General features: G+C 38.9%; 1 protein-coding gene and 1 long non-coding RNA gene across 33 annotated transcripts in view; one reads left to right on the top strand and one right to left on the bottom strand.

The window, feature by feature from the left end:
- BLTP1 (bridge-like lipid transfer protein family member 1) overlaps positions 1–18,138 on the bottom strand; it is a 212,512-nt gene extending 194,374 nt beyond the window's left edge. For 12 of the 32 annotated variants that reach the window (XM_054554450.1, XM_054554439.1, XM_063723646.1 and 9 more), the window contains exons 1-2: positions 17,620–17,884; positions 16,098–16,186 (exon numbers count right to left, since the gene is read on the bottom strand). The gene's annotated coding sequence lies outside the window, so the exon portion shown is untranslated. Of the gene's footprint in view, positions 1–8,920; positions 9,030–9,900; positions 10,493–15,209; positions 15,283–16,097; positions 16,187–16,656; positions 16,720–17,086; positions 17,411–17,434 lie in introns of those variants that run through there. The other 20 variants (XM_054554442.2, XM_063723641.1, XM_063723628.1 and 17 more) reach the window with 17 other exon arrangements.
- LOC129059068 (uncharacterized) overlaps positions 18,129–22,436 on the top strand; it is a 28,254-nt gene continuing 23,946 nt past the window's right edge. Inside the window, exon 1 of the long non-coding RNA XR_008524739.1 lies at positions 18,129–18,910. This is a non-coding gene — a long non-coding RNA (uncharacterized LOC129059068). The remainder of the gene's footprint in view (positions 18,911–22,436) is intronic.

Genomic DNA, 22,436 nt, shown 5'->3' with positions numbered 1-22,436 from the left:
CAGGCATGCGTCACCACAGCTGGCTAATTTTGTATTTTTAGTAGAGACGGGGTTTCTCTATGTTGGTCAGGCTGGTCTTGAACTCCTGACATCAGGTGATCTGCCTGCCTCGGCCTCCCAAAGTGCTGGGATTACATGCGTGAGCCACCGCGCCCGGCATGATTATTCTTTAATCAAAAACATCTCAACAATCAGAAGTACTAGCCATCTACATCAAACAAATTCATCCAGACTTGTCCCAAAGCCACCACTTAGTATTATCATATTTGTATATTAAGTTAGATAAATCCCTCTTACCCTCCATCACCTCTATGTATTCTCCATTATCCCATGGGGAAACAATCTTCCTAGTTCAGATTCACTCTAGGTAGTCTGAACAGTAAAGAGACCTCCTGCTATCAGATACTTAAGATAAAGAAAAATTCACTGTAGAACTGTGACCCAACTTCTGACAAATATTTGTATGCATACACATGTGTGCATATACATATGTATGTATATAGATACGTGTGTATATGTATATACACACACACAGTAGGATGAATATGAATATTGAGATGTACCAACAATAAGAAAAAAGGAACAAAGTTCATATTTTATGATCCAAGAAACAAGAAAATATTCCTTCATAATACCGTAGTAACATATGACTAACCCAACCTACCAATAACAAAATTATCTCATAATAAACCAGAAAGAGCAAAAAAAAAGCTAGACTTAATCACAAAGAGACCTACACAGTTAATACTACTTTAATATTAAACAACAGAGGAGATTTTTACAGATAACTACAAAAACAGCAAATTTTTTCTGCAGTAAAGAATACGGAAAGATAACTTTCTAATTGAAATTTGGTACATCTGACTTAACTTTCTAAACATGTTTTCTGTTTATTCACCACAACTCTTATCTTTGGACATCACAAAACAAGTTTAAAAATTGGATGAGGCCAAGAACCTATAATCCCAGTGCTTTGGGAGGCAAAGGTAGGAAGAACTCTTGAGACCAGAAGTTGGAATCCAGCCTGGGCAACATAGTGAGACCCCATCTCTGCCAAAAAAATAAAAATAAAAAAATAGCCAGGCATGGTGGTACCTGTAGTCCTAGCTACTCAGGGCACGGGGGCAGGAGGATTGCTTGAGCCTAGGAATTCAAGGTTACAGTGAGCTATGATCATGCTACTGCACTCCAGCCCAGTTGAGAGAGAGAGACCCCTTCTAAAATAAATAAATAAATAAAAATTGAATGAGATAACATTGCCAGACACAATCTACAACACATTATGTTTCATATTTCTACACTGTTGAAATCTTATAATTCAAATTAAACATCTCTTAATTAATAATAATCTCTTAAGAAAATAATACAGAGCTCAATAACAGAAGGTTTATTATTAACAGTGATATGAAAACCTAAAGGCAAGAGCTAGAGAAGATTAAGAAAATGTTTTCAGTTTACAATAATCCTTTTTTTCCTACAGTGTAGAAACTGAGTAAAAAATGTTCTCGTATTTTTCAAAGCTTTGAAAAATCCCTGTCAGCACCTTAAAATTTGAGGGCTAACTTTATAACATGAGCTTTCTCTTTCTTCCCTCTTAAGTTTTTTTTTTAACTTTGAAAAGGAAGCAAATACTTTGAAAAAAACTATCTTAAAAAATCTAAAACCAAATATTCACATATTACATAATGGTTTACATATCATAAAATAACATATGTATCTATTTCATACTTATTTTTACCATTCTACAGATTGCTAGCCAGCACATCACTAAGGAGGAAAAGACTCTGGAAATTTCATGAGAGATGTGTCCCAGCATTCAGGTCTCCACATAAAAAGGAAATCTGTTTCTAATCAAATTCAAGGGGAAAGGATCTATCCACCAAAAAGACCTCACCTAAAATAATCATGACCCACCACTGTAACAAACCATAGTCAAAAAGAATGTGGAAAGAGGTTGTTTAGGCTGTAAAGACAGAAACCCTACAGTATCAAACAAGTTTCAATCAATATTTCCCAAATATTAGATTAATGCAAAGCCTTTAAGAGAAATCAACAGATAAAGGCTCAATATTTAAAAGAACATATTTTGAGCAAGTACAGAAATAAAGGCTAAGATTTAATAAAGCCCCTAAAGTAAGAAGTAGATATTCTGGTATAAATAAAGTAAGGTAACACTAGACACAGAATCCAAACAAAAATGTTGTTGTATGCTCAGCCACATGAAGTAGTATATCGCCAATTCCTTAATAGTGAGAGACTGGAGACTGTTATGGTAATCTATTGCAAAATTTTCATGGAGCAAACGGTGGAACAAAATACAAACTGGTTGTTTCCTCTTCCTCTACCCTTCCTGAACAGTTCAATCTAAAAGTTGCAAGGTGAAGCAGAGTAAAGCATGCATCTGCACGTGGGGAAGAGAGAAACAGAAGTCTCAGCAGCCTAGAGCTGGATGTCAGAGCCTGATATGAATAAATTAAGTATCCAATGGCATGATGGACAGGCTTGTGGAGTAGTGGCAGCAACTAAGGGTGTCAAAACCAGAGTGAGATGAGGAGCATACACTTGTAGGGGAGAAGTCAGGCATAGGATGCTGGAGCCTGAGTGGAAGGAGAAGAACATCCATGGCCAGTAGGGGCAGAAGGCGGCACAGGAGAAGCACCCAGCTTAAGGTTTCAGAGGCTGAGAGGAGTGAGAGCCTGAGCACAGAGAAAAGAGCATCTACTCAGGAAGGCTGCCTGGCATAGGATGTCAGAGCCCAAGAGAAAGGTCCCAGACCCAAAAGAGCTAAGTAGGGTTTCCATGCAGGAGAACAAGCTGAAAAGTATGTTGCGGCAGAAGTAGGATAAGGAGGACACACCTGGGAGATGAAGTAAATAAATATATTAAGGATAATGGGAGCCATTATTACAATGTCTCACTGTTCGAGATATATAAAGGAAGAAAATTCGAATGAAACCTAAAATGGTAGATAAGAACTGGAGCTATGGTTTTCAATATAAATGGATATAGAAATAAATACAGCTGTAAATGTATTTATGTACTGTATATGTGCATGCATATGTTCACTAACAGGTCCTGAGAGCAACAACACCTCAATAAAAAGGAACAGAAAACTTTCCTTCTAAAAGCCATTTTCTACTAAGAGGAAACAGGGCCCCTTGCAAAAGTGGCTGATTCCACAACAAAGGGACAGAAAATAAAGATAAGCCTTGTTTTCCAGAAAGGAAAGAAGTACCCAAAGAATGATACGAACATGTCAAAAGGACACAGAAGCCAGCTTAAAGAGGCTCCCACTGGAAAAACCTGGGACAGACTAAACATAAAAATAAATGATAGAGAGCCAAATCATGAGTGAACTCCCATTCACAATTGCTTCAAAGAGAATAAAATACCTAGGAATCCAACTTACAAGGGATGTGAAGGACCTCTTCAAGGAGAACTACAAACCACTGCTCAATGAAATAAAAGAGGATACAAACAAATGGAAGAACATTCCATGCTCATGGGTAGGAAGAATCAGTATTGTGTGCCATCCCCATCAAGCTACCAATGACTTTCTTCATAGAATTGGAAAAAATTACTTTAAAGTTCATACAGAACCAAAAAAGAGCCTGCATTGCCAAGTCAATCCTAACCCAAAAGAACAAAGCTGGAGGCATCACGCTACCTGACTTCAAACTATACTACAAGGCTATAGTAACCAAAACAGCACAGTACTGGTACCAAAACAGAGATATAGACCAATGGAACAGAACAGAGCCCTCAGAAATAATGCCGCATATCTACAACTATCAGATCTCTGACAAACCTGACAAAAACAAGAAATGGGGAAAGGACTCCCTATTTAATAAATGGTGCTGGGAAAACTTGCTAGCCATATGTAGAAAGCTGAAACTGGATCCCTTCCTTACACCTTATACAAAAATTAATTCAAGATGGATTAAAGACTTAAATGTTAGACCTAAAACCATAAAAACCCTAGAAGAAAACCTAGGCAATACCATTCAGGACACAGGCATGGGCAACGACTTCATGTCTAAAATAGCAAAAGCAATGGCAACAAAAGCCAAAATTGACAAATGGGATCTAATTAAACTAAAGAACTTCTGCACGGTAAAAGAAACTACCATCAGAGTGAACAGGCAACCTACAGAATGGGAGAAAATTTTTGCAATCTACTCATCTGACAAAGGGCTAATATCCAGAATCTACAATGAACTCAAACAAATTTACAAGAAAAAAACAAACAACCCCATCAAAAAGTGGGTGAATGATATGAACAGACACTTCTCAAAAGAAGACATTTATGCAGCCAAAAGACACATGAAAAAATGCTCATCATCACTGGCCATCAGAGAAATGCAAATCAAAACCACAATGAGATACCATCTCACACCAGTTAGAAAGGTGATCATTAAAAAGTCAGGAAACAACAGGTGCTAGAGAGGCTGTGGAGAAATAGGAACACTTTTACACTGTTGGTGGGACTGTAAACTAGTTCAACCATTGTGGAAGTCAGTGTGGCGATTCCTCAAGGATCTAGAACTAGAAATACCATTTGACCCAGCCATCCCATTACTGGGTATATACCCAAAGGATTATAAAACATGCTGCTATAAAGACACATGCACACATATGTTTATTGCGGCACTATTCACAATAGCAAAGACTTGGAACCAACCCAAATGTCCAACAACGATAGACTGGATTAAGAAAATGTGGCACATATACACCATGGAATACTATGCAGCCACAAAAAAAGGATGAGTTCATGTCCTTTGTAGGGACACGGATGAAGCTGGAAACCATCATTCTCAGCAAACTATCGCAAGGACAAAAAACCAAACACCGCATGTTCTCACTCGTAAGTGGGAATTGAACAGTGAGAACACATGGATACATGAAGGGGAACATCACACACCGGGGCCTGTCATGGGGTGGCAGGGAGAGGGGAGGGATAGCATTAGGAGATACACCTAATGTTAAATGACGAGTAAATGGGTGCAGCACACCAGCATGGCACATGTATACATATGTAACTAACCTGCACGTTATGCACATGTACCCTAAAACTTAAAGTATAATTAAAAAAAAAAATGTGACAACATAGGTGCAACTACACTAGAAGAAACTATTAAGTAGTCTGAGGCTTGCACCTACTTACAGCGCATAGGTTTGTATTTAAATGAAGACAATATTCAAATTCATGCTATAAATACCTTCTTCTATATTGGCATTTTGGAATATGGTCTAAATAATTATATTCTTATATATCACCATGAATGTGATAATGTAAAATGCAGAGATATGGGTGTATTTCATTAGCAACTCAAACACAAGAAGCAGCTTTACATTTCTAGGAAAAGTTTGTATTAACATTTGATTAAATACTTTATATTTTAATGCAAAAAAAAATAAATGATAGTAATGGATTACCACCCATTTAATAAAACAGGTATCTGAGTCCATACCAATATAATCAAATTTTGATGGCTAACAAAATTCTATATAGTCACATCAAAATAACTCTTTCCCTGCCCCCCAAAAAATAATTATTAATGACAAATGGAAAAAGAGGAACTTTGAGAAAGGCAAGTTAAGTGATCAATGTAAATACCAGCAGCAATAGGATAAGTCAAAACTGTGAGCCTCTTAATAGAAGCACACAGTCTCACTTCTGTGATATTCCTGCCAAAGATGCATACAGCTTGAATCTAATCTAATCAGTGGAAGGAGATTCTGGGGGAAGGAGAAGCAGCAACAAAACTAGACTTTCACTTTTATTCTGGGCACTCACGTACTGTTTGTTTTACAACTGGTGTGTAATATTTCCATAATTTAAAAAGAAAAAGACAAAGTGATGGCTGGAGGACAGGATGCTGTAGTTGGGAAAATGGCTTTTTTTGCCTAAGCACACATTTCTTGGCCTCTCCTTATAACCATGGCCAAGGTACAGGTGTCTCCCAATCCCAAAATTCTAACCTAGTCAACTGTAACTCTATAATCACAACTTTATTTCTATGGTTCTTAAATATTTGTATTTTGTAATTAACATGCAGATACTCACTAAGCAATATCAAACTCAGAGGCCTTCACATAAACTCAGAAATATCAGTTAATACCTTAGCAAGAATTATTTGATATGATAGCCTTGAGTGTAAAATGGAAAGAGGAATGCCTACAATGTTCTAGAATTGCAGGGAGGGGCGGAGACAGCTACAAATAAGGAAGTAGATACAGAACACTAAAACAAAAGAGATTAGGGGAAAGGAGAAGGAGAAAGCAGTTATTATGGAACAACAGTAGAAGCAAAAGATGCTGCTTCAGACTATATTGTTCCAGAAGCAAATCACTATATGGATTAAAAGCATAGACTCTATACTATGCTTCACCTGGGTTCAAATGTCAGTTCTGAAATTATAGCTGTGTGATTGTGGGCAAAATACCTAACCTCTCTGTACTCTGTTTCCTCATGTGTAAAGTGAGGACACTAATAGTACCTATCTCATAAAGTTATAGTGTGTAAATTGATAAGTTGATGTAAAGCATTTAGAACTTCTGGCACATCATAGATACTGAATTGTATAAATGTTTGCTATTGGCAGCCAATGCTATTGGTGTCTTGCCCATATACTGTTGGCACTCACCTCTACACAGGAAACCTGCTCATTATGAACACCTGTGATACCCTGCTGAGGGCTGCTTTCTGACTGCAAGGATACACTCAACTTGCACTCCAGGGACAAGTGAGAAACGCCAGAGGGTTAATGTCAATTATGGCTAGGAAGTTGGTGGATTTAACACTCAAATTGTCCTTGCTCTTGGTTTGGGATAACTCCAAGGGTAGTTTATTTGATGTCTTCAGAGTCCCCAATGTGAGTGAACTCCAGGTGCCCACAGTGGTAACTGCCAGAATAATGCCCTTTATTCACTTCTATTCCTTTCTTTTCTTCCTTCCCCACTCCTACCAGTGTTTCCTATGATTATTTCCCAATAAACTATATTCCCTTGAATCTTTATCCCAGGTTTGTTTCTGGGGAAACCCAAAACAAAGCACTGTGTTTTTATTATTTATAACTAGGCCTATCAAATCTAAGGACAATTTTCTTTACAAGAAACATGACTGTGTGCTTTAGAAGAGACCATGAAACCATATGATTGAAAGCACACGATATTTAATACATAAGACTTTTAAAATCTCAATCCAGAGCATACATATGTGCAGGAACTAGCTTTTGCTAGAAAGAAGAACATTTCCTTTATCAGAACAGGAACAACAGAGGAAAGAATGAACCCAAATGCAAGGAGATTCTGTAGAGAAAAGAATGACAGACTCTGATTGCTTTCATATATTTTTAAAGTATGAGTCAAGTTCATATTTATTTTAAAACATTTTTACTTCATCCTTTTTCTTCTTATTACTCCCAGTTTTTTTGTTGTTGTTGTTGTTGTTACAATCCCATTACCTTCTACTGTCCCTTTTCCTCTTCTATTTTTCTTAACATTTAATTTGTGTTAATAACAGCTAGCAGAAGGATGACCCTAGGGTGATAGCTGAAAGGAATTATGGATGAGAGGACTTTCGTCACCACAGCTTGACCCAAATCCCCCAACTCCACCCCATCTTAGCAAGATTTGATTAACTCAAAGAAGAAGAGTTGGAAAGAACTGGTTGATTACAATTTTCCCAATTCCCGTCTGTGAACCTGCCCACAGGTCCTCAAGAAAGCTCAGTGCACTGGTTAATCCCCTTCCAGGGCTTCATGGCTCCTCTAAAACAAATATCCCATAAGTTGAACAGAACTGTGTGAAATAAGGTTTTCCTTTATCAGGCTTAAGCTGGAATATGTCCATATAACATTACTTATCACTTGAGAAGACCTAGCTGTGAAGAGCCACAGCTTACCCTGGCACTGTCATGGGAAAGTATATTTGATTTTGATTATTTGGAGCAACATAGAAAGTACAATATAACCTTTTCTATATGTTTTTGCTTATCCATTCAATAAATATTTATTGGGCTTAAAAATTCTACCATGCAGCTCAGAAATTCTGAGTATTAAGTGTAAGAGTTGGAATATTCATAATCTTTAGTAGAATGTCTAACAATATAGAAAATGCTAAATAAATGCTGCTTGGATGACTACCTGTCTCTTAGTACTTATCACACTGTATTGTAATTATCGGTTTAGAAATGTATCTCCCCCACTAATGACTGCTCCTTAAGGATGAGCTTGCCCTACTCATTTGGGTATCCAATATCCAACAAAGTTCCTGGCATTGAGCAGTCTCTCAAGAAATATTTACTTAATAAATGAATGAAATAAATGCATCATTATAAAAAAATACATCATTATGAGCTATTGTCAAAGATAGGCAAGTATTTCCAATGTATTCAGGGCCAAAGACACTCCTAAATGATCTTTTTTACCCTTAAGAAAATTTGGTTCTCTGGTTGGGTGTTGTGGCTCACGCCTGTAATCTCAGCATTTTGGGAGGCTGAAGTGGGCGATCACTTGAGCCCAGGAGACCAGCCTGGGTAACATGGGGAAACGCCGTCTCTACAAAAAAATACAAAAATTAGCTGGGTGTGGTGGCAAGCACCTGTAGTTCCATCTACTGGAGAGGCTGAAATGGGAAAGACACTTAAGCCTGGGAAGTCAAGGCTACAGTGAGCTGTGACTGCACCACTGCATACCAGCCTGAGTGACAGAGCAAGACCCTGTCTCAAAAAAAAAAAGAAAAGAAAAGAAAAAATGGCTCTCATTTGCTAGAGCTAAGAAGAGATCTCATTACAGTATTTCTCACCCACCCCCTACAACCGGCCTGCCAAAAAAAAGTAAAGAAACAGAACATTCAATATTTTAACAACCCAATTCCAAATAGAACAAAAATGAAAAAAAAAAAAAAGTAATCATACCCAAATCCCTCATGCAACAATGAAATCACAATCTTTGGACCTAAGCCATCCACAAATCTTCACACCATTATATTAAAGTCTTCTGGATTTCATCACAGTTCTTTAAGGGCTGGAAAATAAATCAACTTTAGAGCTCTCCTTTGAACTCCACCAACATACACTCTCTTCATCACCAAGTAAGATTAAGTACCTGTTAGCACATAGCACCATTACTGTATACTAGAAATTCTGTGAATTATGTACTCTGTACAATCACATTTCTACATTGCTTTCTACATTTAGTGATCAATATTAAATGTTGCAGACCAAATGCTTAACTTGAAAACCTTTAAATGGTCTCTGCACATATGTAACAAATTATCTTCAGATAATTTGTGTAGGGTTACCAATTCTAAAGACATTTATCTCCTCCTTAACAATTAAAACACCAAGTAATTGATCCAAATATCTCAGTAAATACCAAAACAAAAGATCCGCCTGAATAGATTGTTTATCTTTGCCATGGCCTAAGGAGATCCCAAAACAAAAGTAAAATACAAATCAGATCATACAACATTTTTATTCAAAATAAAGTTTCAAGGAGTGTTTAATTCATGTAAACTGTTTGAAAAGTGACAAAAATGGTCTAAGGACTAACCAAGCCTCAGGCAGATGGCCTGGAACAAATGACTTTGTGAAGTTCCTTCCAATTCTATGATGCTATACAGATAAAGTATACAAAATACGTGTCTACTGCAATTGAATATCTCACTTAAAATAATTATGTAAACTTTATACATTTAAGATAGTATTGGAATGTATAAAAAGGTTGACATTACCCATTACATATACAGTGATTTGTAGGGCCCTCTCTGCTTAAAAATTGCTCCCATCATGACACAACAAGGCCTAAAATTACACCACCCATTTATTTAAATAGAACGCTAACCAATATTTTTAAGAATGCAAAGATATCTTAATGGGATTTCAATAATACCTACCATTCATGATTACCATGTGGTATTAGTGTAAATTGATTCATTCGAGTGCTTTTCTCATTCATAAGCAGGACCTATGAATATCACAAAAAGCCTAAGATTCCTGAAGATGTGGAAAATCTTCAAAAGGAGATGGGCAACAAATGCAAACTTAGCCTCCTTAACAATTCTGGCCAGGGCCAGCATCTTTGTGCACATAAATCAAAATTATATAATGTCCTATTCTGTTTATTCAAGCGGACAAAATAAACAATTATCCTCTTAGGTAAAACAGATTAGGTATAATCCTTGCTACCTAGGAAGGGTCTCTCCAGGTCCTTTTCAGTCCCAGGATTCTATACACAACAAACACAATTTCACCTGTTAACTAGTTCTAAAGCCCAACAGAATTATGTGGTATAATAACATTCAATCAGAAATAATAGAAATTGTCTGGTATCTTAGAAATAGAGTAGCCTTTAAAACCAGATTTGAAATGGAAAGCCGGCTTCATCCCTTTTATACTTCTGTTAGCTGTGAGCAAGCCTCTGAATCTCTTTGTGCCTGTTTCCAAATAGTAGGATGGCCATCTCTTCCTTGAAGAGATGCTGAAGGCCTGAAGGCATTAAAAACATAAAGCAAACATAAAACTCACAGCACAGCACTTGATAAAAAACATTATAGCTGTAGTAGCTAAGCTACTTTTATTAATATCCTTAAAGAAAAAATCAATTCAACAAAAAAGTGAAAGCTAAAAAACAATAAAGTCCGTGGCAGTAAACAACGACTAAAATGTATTTCATTTCTTACAATAAGTAAAATAAAAACGTTATTTTTTTTTTTTTTTTGAGACAGAGTCTTGCTCTGTCGCCCAGGCTGGAGTGCAGTGGCACAATCTGGCTCACTGCAACCTCCACCTCCCGGGTCCAAGTGATTCTCTTGCCTCAGCCTCCCGAGTAGCTGGGACCACAGGCGCCCACCACCACGCCCAGTTAATTTTTTGTATTTTTAATAGAGACAGGGTTTCACCATGTTAGCCAGGATGGTCTCGATCTCCTGACCTCGTGATCCACCTGCCTCAGCCTCCCAAAGTGCTGGGATTACAGGCCTGAGCCACCCACCACGCCCAGCCAAAAACCATACTTAATAACATAATTATATTTATAACCAAAAGAAATTAGTTGCCACAAATAACAATCAAGAAAGTACCATATGAATAACGTAGTTCCACAAGTACTAGTGAGCATGATTCTTAGAAGAAAATCAACTACCAGGCAAAAGAAATATTCAGGTATGGCGACTGATGATCCAAACACTATAAATCAGCAGACGAAACAAACATAATTTTTAATATCATAATCTATGCTACAAAAATGGTTCTTCATGTTTATATATGGAAAAACTCTGAACATCTAAGAAGTCATATCATCCAACCAAAAATGCTGTATTTTACCAAACGTCACCTCCATAGCCAGAAATTTATGCTGGTTCACCTAAATACTTACCAAAATAATTTTTTCAAAAACTTTTTTTTTTTTTGAGATGGAGTCTCGCTGTGTTGCCCAGGCTGGAGTGCAGTGGCGCAATCTCAGCTCACTGCAAGCCCCTCCTCCTGGGTTCACGCCATTCTCCTGCCTCAGCCTCCCGAGTAGCTGGGACTACAGGTGCCCACCACCACGCCCGGCTAATTTTGTTTTCATATTTTTAGTAGAGATGCGGTTTCACCGTGTTAGCCAGGATGGTCTCAATCTCCTGACCTTGTAATCCACCCACCTCAGCCTCCCAAAGTGCTAGGATTACAGGCGTGAGCCACTGTGCTCAGCCTCAAAAACTTAAAAAGCTGTAGAAAACATAGCAACTAAGAGGGTAGAGAGAGCTAACTACAATCTCTCCAAATCTAGAAGAAATCGTGACTTTTAAATATTATCTACTTTTAATGGTAATACTTTAGTGGTAATTACTACCTTCAGCATACTCCTTAAAATGGTGAGCAATACAAAGAGACAAATAGAAACTACCACGAATGAAAGGGTTAGTCCTCATACTATAAATTAATTAGTTATAGGGCTTCATTTATGCTTTTTTCATATTGGCTGACAAACATTCTATAAGTTTCTTTTAATCAACAATTCAATTTCTCACTTCCATTTTTACTTAAAATACTCTAAAACACTAAATAACACTAAAATGTTAGCATCAACAAAGTAAAATTCTAAAGGTTTTTTTGAAATAAAACTATTTCTTTTTTTCTATGTAGCATTTAGGCTTTTCTCATATCTTCCAGTCTTAAGCCACTTGGATCAGGAACCCTCACCTGATATACAGTCAAACTACCCACCCAAAAAAACAGGGACTTGGGAGACAGGGAGCGGGAAAATGGTCACATGTATTTACCAACACTCTCATCATATCAAGTTCAAAGAAAATATTTTTTTAATTGGAGTGTTGCTAGGGAGAGAGCCAAATGGATCCACATAATAGCCAATTCATGTGAACCAAGAATATTACTATAACTGAAATCGAACTTTTATGTGACTATGACAAAAAAAGCTGTTGGTCTCCATCCAGCAGCTAAACTAGTGAGCCATCATGGAATTAAACCCTCCAGCCCCAGTTGAGCCCCTAGATCAGGGGTCCCCAACCCCCAGGCCGCAGACTGGTACTGGTCTGTGGCCTGTTAGGAACTAGGCCACACAGCAGGAGGTGAGTGAGGATTACCACCTGAGCTCTGCCTCCTGTCAGATCAGCAGGTGGCATTATTCTCATAGGAGCACAAACCCAATTGTGAACTGCACCTGCGAGGGATTTAGGTTGTGCACTCCTTAAGAGAATCTAATGCCTGATGATCTGAGGTGGAACAGTTTCACCCTGAAACCATCCCCCCACCAACCCCACCCCTGTCAGGTGCATGGAAAAATTGTCTTCTACGAAACTGGTCCCTAGTGCCAAAAAGGTTGAGGACCACTACCCTAGATAACTAAAGTCCCAACCTACATCTTTGCTGCATCCTCCTCAAAGACCCTGAGCCAGAAGCACCCAGTTTAGTCATTCCCAAATTTTTGATCCACAGAAATTGAGATAAAAAACATTTATCGGCTTAAACCCCTAAGTTCTGGGATAATTTGTTATTTAGCCATAGATACTAATACAAAGTATGAGAAGGGTAATTTTGCAAGAGATCTTCAAGGTATCTCTAACTTGATGATTCATACATGTCATCTTAAGCTAAACCACCTCACTCTCCTTCTCCTCCCTACTAAAAGATCAGGAGTCAGCAATGACACACCAAGAAGGCTACTGATTACAAGAGTGAACCATTTCCTCTTTCTACCATAAGTCAGAGTCTCCTGCATAAACTTTGTAGAGTAGCCCTTTATCCTGCCTCCTACAAATTTATCTGTATACATCATCATCATCATCTCCTTCCTTCCTGTCTCAGTAGAAGTCTATCTAAAGTACCCTTGACCTGAGCCCTTGTATTACATCCTTTCCAGTTTGTTCAGTGACTTTGCTTCACCAATTATTTTGCCTCATTCCTTTATCTTCAGATTTTCTTACTGATGACTCTTTACCTTCAGCAAATAAACATGTGCTTATATCCCTTATACCTTAAAAACCTTATCTCAAACTCATAGCTTTAGCTATATCCTTCTCTATTCCATTTACAACTAAACTTTCTGAAATAGTAAATGACATTAGCTATTTCAACATCCATGTCTCTTACCCAGTGTGAATTAGCTTCACTTGTAAAACTGCTCTTGCTCAGGTCATCAACGATTTCTTAAGTGATACGTCCAATGGATACTTTAGTTGTCCTCATCCTATTTGATGTCTATAGATGTCTAATACTCATTCCTTTTCTCTAAACTCGGTTCTTCCACTGACTTTTGTGACCCTCTTGCCCAGTCTTACTTCCCTGCCCACTCCTTTGAGGTGTATTTTTCTTTAACCTCACCCTTAAATGTTGTTGTTCTCCATCCTCATTTCTCTTCTATTTTCACTCTACATTTTCCCCTGAGTGATCTCATCCATTGCCATTGCTTTTAACTATCATCTTTAAATTGTGACTCCAAAATTTACATCTCAAGCTGGGTATTCTGCTTAACTCAGATCCATATGTACAACTGACTAACGACATTTCTTAGAAGTCACAGATGCCTCAGATTTAATGGACCAAACTGAACTCATCTCCTCCAATCATGTTCCCTATCTACTGCTCTTCCTACACTTCCTACCTCAGTAAATGGCCCCAGAATCTACTCAGTTTCCCAAGCCAGAGAATTCATTCTAAGCATCTCAAAAGTATTTATTAAACATTAACATATGCATAAAGATGATGGTGGCCAGAAATTACCCTGACTTCATTTTCCCTCAAGCCCACTAAATCCTATCCACCTACCTTCTTTACATCTATTAAATCCATCTCCATTTCTTAATTCCAATATGCACTGCAGTTCTCATTTCCCACCTGGATAATTATAATAGCCTCTAACTGATCACCAGTCTTCAAAGCTCACCTCCCTCCAATTCATCACCTAAACAGTTCCCTATCTGACCATGTATCTTCTATACAAGTTCCTCAAAATTTTCTCAAATTAAAAAATTAATTTTGCTAAGCTCCCATAAAAATTTAAAATTCTTAAATTTAAAATTTTATCTTTAATATGAAATACAGTATGCTAAAATTAAGTCTACAAAAATCCTCGTTTCACCAGGTGCAGTGGCTCACACCTGTAATCCCACCACTTAGGGAAGCCGAGGCGGGTGGATCACTTGAGGTCAGGAGTTCGAGACCAGCCTGGCCAACACGGTGAAACTCTGTCTCTACCAAAAATACAAAAATTGGCCAGGCGTGGTGGCACATGCCTGTAATCCCAGCTACTCGGGAGCTTGAAGCATGAGAATTACTTGAACCCAGGAGACAGACGTTGCAGTGAGAAGAGATTGCGCCACTGCACTCCAGCATGGGAGGCAGAGTGAAATTGTGTCTCCAAAAAAAAAAAAAAAAATCCTAGCTTCCCACTGTACATTAATGCAGCATTCATAGAGAATCCTGCTTTACCAACTAAAATAATATAAAATTTTTTATTATAAATTCTTACTATATGAGTAATGCTCACTTTCTAGTCTTTTACATAAACCAAAAACATATTTGCTTATTAAATAAAGAAAACATATTAATTCACAAAAAATGTTACCTTCTAAGAGAAAATGCACTACTGTAGTGTTCTCCAGGGCCATGAAGACCATTACTCTATTACCAGAAGCCTGGATGTCTGACATATGATACTCAATACCTAGTTATGAAATGAATTACACTGCTTCTTAATCACCTTTGATCATGTCTTCCATTATTCTCTGTAGAATTCATAAAAAATAGACTTGAGTTCAGCCATACGCAATATTCTATGAAAAACAAACCAAAAGTCAACGACTTTTCTTCATTTTCTCAATTTCTTTTTTTTTTTTTTTGAGATGGAGTCTTGTTCTGTTGCCCAGGCTGGAGTGCAGTGGCGCGATCTCAGCTCACTGCAAGCTCTGCCTCCCGGGTTCACGCCATTCTCCTGCCTCAGCCTCCCGAGTAGCTGGGACTACAGGCACCTGCCACCACGCCCGCTAATTTTTTGTATTTTTAGTAGAGACGGGGTTTCACCGTGTTAGCCAGGATGGTCTCACTCCTGACCTCGTGATCCGCCAGCCTCGGCCTCCCAAAGTGCCGGGATTACAGGCGTGAGCCACCGCGCCCGGCCATTTTCTCAATTTCTTCTTAAAACACTTTAAAAACATAGGTAGATTAAAGAGCAAGCAAAAGAGAGAACAGAATTTTGACACCTATTAAGCAAAGGATTTCCCTGCTCTCTCCTGCCAATGCACGCCTGCTAAGCACATGACTTAATTTGTCAATCAGGTATCAATAGCTCAAAAGTCAAGTACAATGATTAACAGGTTACATTACATATCACCACCACCTCACCCCCATTCTCTAGCAATACAGGCAGATTAAACCACAACTGAAGCAGAAGTCAGAAGACCCAGCTACTTGGGAGGCTGAGGCAGGAGAATGGCGTGAACCCGGGAGGCGGAGCTTGCAGTGAGCCGAGATCTCATCACTGCACTCCAGCCTGGGCAACAGAGCGAGACTCCGCCTCAAAAAAAAAAAAAAAAAAAAAAGTCTTTAACCGAAAATTTGACCTTTTTAAAACTTAGCCAAAAATACTTACCCAAGTTTTTTTTCCAGAGTTTGCAACGTTCTGTTTTTCCTACTCCTTTTCTTCAGATAGCCTTTCTGCAGTGTTTCATCTTAACAAACCTGAAAAGAATGGCATTTTAACCAATTATACAAGGTATTCTGGCTTTACGAGCAGCATAACCATTTCTGATTACATGATTTCATTACTTAATCATGCACAAACAGGAGGAAACTCTTTTAGTCCAATATTACGTTTCCTTGTGTAAAGTTTCCAAACAAGAAATACTCCTAAGTATAAAATAAGTCTACAACTTCCAAACTAAAGTCTTCCAAAGACTCCAAAACCACTGTACTTAAGAGCATGAGTTTGGTAATCAAAGGTCCTAGAGATCAAATCCTATGTTTAAAACATAACTCAAAATACGACACTGAAAAAGTTTCTCTCAAACTGTTGGGTCCTTGCTGGCAAGAACAGTGCCATAATGTCCTTCCTGGCATACTTTTTATCAAATGAAAATCTTGCAAAATCACAGGGTGCTTGGGAGTTGGTATGGCATACTGACTAAGGGACTGCAAACGAGTCAGATTACCTGGTTTCAGTCACAGCTCTGACTTTGAACATGTTACTTTGTAGGTCTATTCTGTTCTTTCATCTAGAAAATGGGAATAGTAGACTTTACATTATAGGATTGTTGTGATGATTAAATGTGATAATATATGCACATAATTATATGTACCACTCAATAGTTACAAAGTATTCTGGTTATTCATCTATTTTTATACTTTGTATATTTAACTTGGAATAAAACAACTTCATTGCTATGCACAGGGTGAAAGCAGAAACCACTAAACCAGTTGAAACTTACAGGCGCTTAGACAGTTATAAAGCCCATGATTTCCTTAAAGAGGAAATTCACATGAACTTTTACCTTTAACAAACGTCAACACTAAGGCCAACAGGAAGGTAAAAAAAACGACAACAACTAATACTCTCCGGAAGGAAAATCAACTTCTCTTCACCTTCCTTTGACCAATAGGAAATTCTGCTGAAACGTAGTCTTCTAGAGTGCAGTGCAGCAAGAACCAATTCAGAATACAAAATACATCAATCCTGGAGAAGAAAGCGGGGGTTGTTCCAAGGCTTCCCCGCCCTCGCTCAACCGACCCCATATTAAGCAGCATGGGGTCTACTACAAACAACCCAGTGCAGCTGGCAAGGCTGAAGTCCGAGCCTGCGGGTGCACGGTCCTTCCCGCCGAGTCCACGCATCAGCAAGAGGAGCGCCTTACCATCACCCGCAGGAACCGCTCCTGTATCAAAGTCCCCAGCCATCCCACTGCCATGGCCCTTCCAGACTTTGCCACTGACCTCCAACCCCCGGTCTATAGGTGCCAGGGCTGCAGGTAAGCATGGCAAAGGAATATGAAAGAGTCGCCGCCGCAAGCAGCCACTACTAAGCCAAAGCTCTCAGACTCCGACCAGGTTGAGTTCCAGAGACACTGGAAAAAGGGGCTGACGACCTCAACCCCGTCTGGCCCGGCCCATCCCTTCACCTGGGCGAGTGCCGAGGCAGCCCGAAATCCCTCTGGCCTCTCTCCGGGGAACGCCGAGGGCCTTGGGCGGCGGCAGGGGCGGCGGCGGCAGCAGCACCGAGCCGGACGCAGCCTGCGAAGCTCTGCCGGTGCCCACACCCTTTAGCCCCGCCGCCCGGGGCCGCCGCCCAGGTCCAGACCCTGGCCGCAGCCACCAATACCCAAGGGGGCGGAAGAGGAGGGGAGGGGTCCAAACCGAGGCCAGGCGGCACTGCGCCTGCGTCAGGCAGTAGCGTCACACGCCAGCGTCCCCGGCGCCTCGAGGTACGCCACTCAAGCCCTGCTCAGGAATCCGGCGGCGTCCCGCCCTGTTTCCTCCTCCCTGGGCTGCAGACGGAGCCAGAACCGTGAATCTGAAAATCACTTTGCTACCCTAACAACCCAAAGGAAAAGTTAGTGCCTTCCTGATACCAGGAGACAGATAAGCCCACTTAGGAGAAGGAGGCTAACGAAAAAGGAGCATCGGATGGGTGTATGACGTGAAATGAGTCCTTACGAAATAGAGATGCTTTTATGACATGATCAATAAGAGAGCTCGATTGTGTGAAATGCTGCCACCCTGAATCTCTCAACTAAGTCTATTATTATGCTGATGATATTAATGAAAAGTAATTTGCTGCTCCTCTTTTTAAAGAGAAAGGCTTTTAATATTATTTAGCGGGTGAACCAAGGCAAACGACTTCTTGGAATTAGAGGAATGTCGCAGATATTTATTTATCTGCGCACCTGTTATGTACAATCAGGGAGAGAAAAGTGGAAAACACTAGTATACTAGCAATAGTAAACAGTGTTTAGCAGGGCTTATTGACTAATCCTCCCAAAATCCTGTGAGGCTATTCTCATCCCCATTTATCTCCATTTCACAAATTGAAAAACTAAGACACTGAGAGGTTAAATAACTTGCTAGAGAACCAGGGTTTGGACCCAAGAAATGTGGCTCCAAAGTATTACTGTATACTGCCTCTGAAGTTCTAAATGTCTAAATCTCTAGTTCTGACTTCCTTCCGGAGCTGAGGTACTTACTACAACCTTAATATTTCCACATGGCTGTTCCACTCTCACCTCAAAAGGAACAGATATGAAACCAAATTTAAGATAATGCCAGAAAACACATGAGGTACAACAATTAACTGTTATTGCGTATAAGGAAATAGAGGCCCAGACAGAAGTGGTTTATGGAAGAACCGGATGAAAACCAAAAGGAGAAAAGCATGCACTGTCTTAGTTACTTCCTTCTGCTACCTGGACACTGGTACTGGCCTTATGTAAATTAACTCTTTAGAGTTTATTTCTGCCCCTCTACAAAGAAATTAATTTCAATTGTCTTTTTCAACATCTGGAAGATTTCTAGTCATTCTTAATCTTTTTTTTCTAATAAGGGAACCACCAAAAGGATTCAAATTTGCTACAGCCAAACTTCGGATTTTGCCCACGAAGGACATTGTGCAAGTACAAGTTCTCTGGACTAGAAATTACCTAGAGATGGTTCAAGTTCCCCAAATCAAAAACTAAACTGAAACTAAGTTGCACTGTAGCAGAGGGGAGAGGAGAGAAGGAAGTTCACTATAGTCTTTCTGTAACCCTGTGAGGGGACTGGGGGAATCTGGAAGTTTCTGCCTCTACTTCCTTTCCATCCCTATGATCAAGAGTCACCCTGTAACTACAGCTATGCATTGGGTGACATTGTGTAAATGAATTATTTATTTTAGAAGCCTCTATTCTAAAGGCCTTTAGTCTTGTGAAAATCATTATGCTCTTTGACATTTCATATGGCTCACTAAATTTGCATGGCAAGGCTTACTGCCTTCTCCAGTCTCCCACCTATTTTTCATTTTTCTCTAGCATGCCGTTAAAGTAAGGATGCCAAAGAAACTGCCTCCATTGAATCCAAGAAGAATTTCTCTAATGATGAAAGCCTTCAAATGATTTTTTATATGTTACTTTTTATTTGAAATAATTATAGATTCACAGGAAGTTGCAAAGATAGTACAGAGTGGTCTCATGTACCCTTCACCCACTTTCCCCCATAGTTACATCTTGTATAATTATAGTACAGTAAGAAAACCAGGAATCTGACATTAGTACAATGTCTGTATGTAGCTCTATTTCATTTTATCGTGTGTAATTCCATGTGACTATCACTACAAACAATACAGACCTCTTTTATCACCACAAAGATCTCCCTCTTACTACCCCTTTATAGATGCACCCCCCCCCATATAACAACCCTAACTCTTGGCAACCAGTAATCTGTCTTCCATCTTTGTAATTTTATCATTTTGAGGATGTTATATAAATGAAAGTGTACAGTGTGTAACCTTTAGGAACAGGCTTTTTTCACTCTACATAATTCACTTGAACTCTATCCAAACTGTCATCTATATCGATAGTGTGATCTTTTGATTGCGGAGCAGTATTCCAATATATGGGTGTTCCACAGTCTAATCATTCACCCATTGAGGAACATTTTGTTGTTTTCAGTTTGAGGCTATTACAAATAAAGCTACTATAAACAATTGTGTACAGGTTTGTTTGTGTGGTCTAGTGATTTTTTAAAAAGGAAAAGAACACAGGAAATTTTGGCCACTAAAAAGCACTGTTTTTTAAACTTCTATTTTATGTTCAAGGGTGCATGTGCAGGTTTGTTACATAGGTAAACTTGTGGTGTCATGAGGGTTTGTTGTACAGAACATTTCATCACCCAGGTATTAAGCCTAGTACTCATTAGTTAGTTTTCTTGATCCTCTCCCTCATCCACCTTCACCCTCCCATAGCTGCCAGTGTGTGTTTTTCCCTTCCGTTTGTCCATGAGTTCTCTTCGTTTAGTTCCCACTTATAAGTGAGAACATGCTGTGTTTGGTTTTCTGTTCCTGCATTAGTTTGCTAAGGATAACGCCCTCCAGCTCTATCCATGTCCCTGCAAAGGACATGATCTCATTCTTTTTATGGCTGTATAGTATTACATGGTATATATGTACCACATTTTCTTTATCCAGTCTATCATTAATGGGTGTTTAGGTAGATTCCATGTCTTTGCTATTGTGAATAATGCTGTAAATGAAGATACGTATGCATGTGTCTTTATAATAGAATGATTTATATTCCTTTGGGTATATACCCAGTAATGGGATTGCTGGGTCGAATGGCACTTCTGTCTCTAGGTCTTTGAGGAATTGCCACACTGTCTTCCACAATAGTTGGACTAATTTACACTCCCACCAACAGTGTATAAATGTTCCTTTTTCTCTGCAACCTCACCAGCACCTGTTATTTTTTTTTGACATTTTAGTAATAGCCATTTTGAGTGATGTGATTTTGATTTGCATTTGTGGTTCTGATTTGCATTTCTCTAGTGATCAATGATGTTGAGTTTTCTCATATCATTGTTGGCCGCATGTATTTCTTCTTTTGAGAAGTGTCTGTTCATGTCCTTTGCCCACTTGCTAATAGAGTTGTTTGTTTTTTTCTTGTAAGTTTAAGTTCTTTATAAATGCTGGATATTAGACCTTTGTCACATGCGTGGTTTACAAAAATTTTCTCCCATTCTATAGGTTGTCTGTTTACTCTGTTGATAGTTTCATTTGCTCTGCACAAGCTCTTTAGTTTAATTAGCTCCCAATTGTCAACTTTTGCTTTCGTTGCAATTGCTTTTGGCATCTTTGTCATGAAATCTTTGCCTGTACCTGTTTCCTGAATGGTATTGGTTTGGTTTTCTTCCAAGATTTTTATAGTTTTAGGTTTTACATTTAAGTCTTTAATCCATCTTGAGTTAATTTTTGTGTATGGTGTAAGCAAAGGGACCAGCTTCAATCTTCTGTATATAGCTAGCCAGTTCTCCCAGCACCATTTATTGAATAGGGAATCCTTTCCCTGTAGAACACTATGTTTTTAAGGTGTGCCCAAGGTGAAAAGGTGAAGTTTATCTATTTGAGCTCTCTCTTTTCCCCCTTGGTCCTCTTATTTTCCATTCAGAGGTTTACATACAAAGGTCAGCTTCTGAGTCAGATTAAATAAGGTTCTCATGGCCTCTCTGAAGTTATCCTCCATACCTCTCTCTGCCCCTATAAATTCCCCCCCCCTTTTTTTTTTTTTTTGAGACGAAGTCTCACTCTTGTACCCTAGGCTGGAGCACAATGGTGCGATCTCAGCTCACTGCAACCTCTGCCTCCAGGGTTCAAGCGATTCTCCTGCCTCAGCCTCCCGAGTAGCTGGGATTACAGGTGGCTGCCACCACACCCGACTATTTTTTTTTTTTTTTGTATTTTTAGTAGAGACGGGGTTTCACCATGTTGGCCAGGCTGGTCTCAAACTCCTGACCTCAAGTGATCCGCCTGCCTCGGCCTCCCAAAGTGCTGGGATTACAGGCATAAGTCACCATGCCCAGCCTAAATTTCACTTTTATATAAAGCCCTAAAAATAAATCAATGAAGACAAAAATCTTCAAGTTTAAAGAGATCGAATGTAATAAATTTCTAACTGTATAATTTCAGACACAATAAAAGGATTATTTAGAGATAAAATAGATTGCTTTCAAAATACAAAGGTAGCCACCAAGTTAGCCAAGATTTAGCTGCTTTCTATTTACATTGCTATTTTCACCATGAAAACGTTCTATACTAGAGTAAAATAAAATGTGTTTCGAACATGCAGTAAACAAAAACAGTAACCATTTATTAAACATATATGACATTTTGTAATGTATGCATATATTACTGATTCTAAAGTAAAATAACATAGTTTGATGACATTAACTATCTTTTTCTTTAGCTCTCCCTTCA

This window comes from Pongo abelii, chromosome 3, assembly GCF_028885655.2.
Source record: "Pongo abelii isolate AG06213 chromosome 3, NHGRI_mPonAbe1-v2.0_pri, whole genome shotgun sequence".
In the NCBI taxonomy this organism is placed as follows: domain Eukaryota; kingdom Metazoa; phylum Chordata; class Mammalia; order Primates; family Hominidae; genus Pongo; species Pongo abelii.
Note: the sequence above shows the minus strand (reverse complement) of the source record. Positions and strands in the feature narration are given on the sequence as shown.